Raw genomic sequence first — 3,131 nt, forward strand, 5'->3', positions numbered from 1 at the left:
CTCGGTTTGACCAATTACTCAAACTCAGTGGGACCGATTTGGGTAATAAGCGAAACAGAGAGTTGGCCAAGCAAACTCAGTGGGGCCGATTGCATATCTCGGTGGGACCGAAAATATTGCAACAGGTAACAGATAGTTTGCAAGCCCATCTCAGTGAGACCGAGATCCCATCGGTGAGACCGAACTGATTAGGGTTTCTGGCAGTGGCTATGTCAACTGAACTCGGTGGCTCCGGATAGAAAGAATCGGTGGGGCCGAGTTTGACTTTTGGTTTAGGAAAAATTTGGAAGTGAGAAAGTGGTTGAGGGCTTTGGAGCATATCACTAAGCACTTTGAGCAAGCAAGCCATTAAGCAACACCTCATCCCTTCTTAATAGTATTGGCTTTCCTATAGACTCAATGTGATCTTGGATCACTAAGATAGAAAGTGTGGAGTCTTGAGCTTGGAGCTTGAGCCAATCCTTTGTCCTTAGCATTTTGAAGGGGTTCCACATCCTCTAGTCCATGCCACTTCATTTTTGAACTTTATCTGAAACATACTAGGTAAAAGTGTTAGTCCAACGAGAGATATGTTGTCATTAATTACCAAAACCACCTAGGGAGCACTTGTGCTTTCAGGCTCACTTTAATCAACTACGTGCTTGCCAGCATACCCAGCTACTACATGGCTTGCTTCCCATGGCCCAAGGAATCCATTGCCAAACTTGAAAGCTTGATCAGGGGTTTCTTCTGGCAAGGGAAGAGCTCAGCTAAAGGAGGTTAGTGCCTCGTAGCATGGCAGTTTGTTACTTTGCCCAGAACGTCTGGTGGTCTGGGAATCGAGGATTTGGCCGCACACAATAACGCGTTGCTGTCTAAGTTTGTTGCAAGGGTTCTGCAGTTCTCCGATATCCCTTGCTACCAGTGGTTAGCTCGTCAGTACTGTCAGAACATCATACCCTTGAATAGCTGGCATCGGGACTCTGCCATTTGGAAAGGTTTCAAGCAATTTATTCCGCTGATTTTAGCCTCCTCTTGGTGCTCCTTGGGGTCTGGCAAGACCATATCCTTCTGGCATGATTGTTGGCTGCCTGTTGGCGGGCTCCATTTTGTTTTGCCCACTCTTTTCAGCTTCGCTCTCGATGGTTGCTGCATTGTCGCCTCCCAGTTCCATCAGGGAAGTTGGCGCTTCCTACTGCACCCCAACCTATCTGCTATGGCCGTCCAGGAGCTGCATTTCCTATGTGATCTTCTGGCTGCTCTTGCGCCATCCTCCAGCCTTATTGATGCACGCTCGTCTGCTCTCCAAAATAAAGCAATCTCTACATCATACATCTATAAGCTGCTCACTTTCAGGGGGATTTCTTCTGTTGTTAGTCATTGGATCTGGGACCCTGTCATCCCCTTGAAACACTGCATCTTCCTATGGTTGGCTTTTCGGGGACGACTAAACTCACGCGACAACATGGTCAAGAAACACTGGACGTCCATTACCACACACCAAGACTGTGATATTTGCCCTGCTTGTGAATCTACTGATCATATTGTCCTCCGTTGCTCTCCGGCTTCAATACTTTGGGGCTCGTTGCACATGATGAACCTTGCCAATAGTTCCACAGATCTCATCAACTTCATGCAGGAGGCGCTGCATACCTGGCCACCCTCTAGCAGATTTTCTTTGATGTTTGCTGTGGCCGCTGTCACGCTCTGGCACGCAAGGAACGATCGTGTTTTCTGCAGCAAGCAATGGTCTCCTACCTACATCAAGCTATATGCAGTGCAGTTGCTAACTTTGTGGAAAAATAGAGCACAGAAAATAGCAGATCAAGATGCTATGGAGGCTTGGATCCAATGGTTGTCCCCTGCTTAAACGAGCCTGCTATCGTTGCCTCCCTGATGTTTTCCACCTTCTAGCTTTTTCTCTTCTTTCTTTTTCTCTGCTTAAACGAGCCTGCTATCGTTGCCTCCTTGATGTTTTCCACCTTCTAGCCTTTTCTCTTCTTTCTTTCTCTCTCTTATCTGGCTACTTATAGCCAGGGCACCATGGTGCTGAATATGAGCCTCATGTATTTGACCTTTTGGTCCTCAGGCTTGTGCCTGTTTTGAAATATATAAGGTAGAACCTAATCTACCTTTCATTTCAAAAAAAAGGTTTCAATCTGGTGGTTTTCTGCAATTCATATGTTAGAATAACATCACAATGCAGTTGAGAAAACCGGAAACCGAGCCCGAATGCAAACGATTAAAAGCTAGTCGCAGTTTGGATTTGTTATCGCAGAGGGGCGAGAATGAGCTGTATTTGTCCGCTGAGAGCAGGGTGCAGGCTCCCTATATGATCTCATAAGAGCATTTTAATTTTAGTGTCCTATATTGGTGATGCCAAACCAATCAACAATGGTAGCAATAAGTACTCTAATTGCCAAGCTTGACTAGAGCAACAAAGAGCTGGAAGCCTGAATCGATGGCGTCAGTGCAGCGGCTCGAAGACCTGGGAGTAGGGTGACAGGATGGCCTCCTGCACCATCTTCCCCGGGTCGCCTGGATCGGCCCCCACCTCACCTCTCTCATGTTGGGTGTCTCAACGAACGTCATGGTGAACTCACCCACCTTCTCAGCGCGTCCTCGCTTACCAGCCCGTAGGAAGAGCTTGTTGCCCCTGCGGTAGGAGAAGATGCCGCTTGTGAGCCACACGATGTCTCCGGGCTCGAAGGCGTCGCACTCGGTGCCCCATAGCAGGAAATGCACCGCCGCCGTCTCGTCGGCCACCAGGCATGTCTCCTACCTGCACGATGAACTTCATGTTCACGGGGTTGGTCGATGTAACAAGGTCCTTGAGCTTCACCTCCATCATGCCACCGCCAATAGTTGCTTTGGCCTGCAACATGTTGTTAACACCCAGAGTAAGCGCACCATGAACCATAGCTAAGTTTTCAATGCAAAATTCTTGTTTTGCTGCATTGAATTCATGCTCAGTGTTGTTGATGAGCATCGTTCGGTCTGCACCAGTCATTTTAACGAACACGTTAGTGGCGGAGGTAGGATTGGAGTTAAAACCGGGCCAAATTCTTTTTATGACAACATGAAAAAACTACTTTCTACAACAACCCATGTGAAAACATAGTACAAAATATGGTTCAGTTGTTCAATAATTT

General features: G+C 47.3%; 1 pseudogene; it reads right to left on the reverse strand.

The window, feature by feature from the left end:
* Window positions 1-2,446: 2,446 nt before the first annotated feature.
* On the reverse strand, window positions 2,447-2,827 carry LOC125541366 (uncharacterized; annotated as a pseudogene).
* Window positions 2,828-3,131: the final 304 nt, after the last annotated feature.

The sequence above is a fragment of the Triticum urartu genome, chromosome 2A (genome assembly GCF_056163025.1).
Source record: "Triticum urartu cultivar PI428250 chromosome 2A, HENAU_Tu73, whole genome shotgun sequence".
Classification (NCBI taxonomy): Eukaryota; Viridiplantae; Streptophyta; class Magnoliopsida; order Poales; family Poaceae; genus Triticum; species Triticum urartu.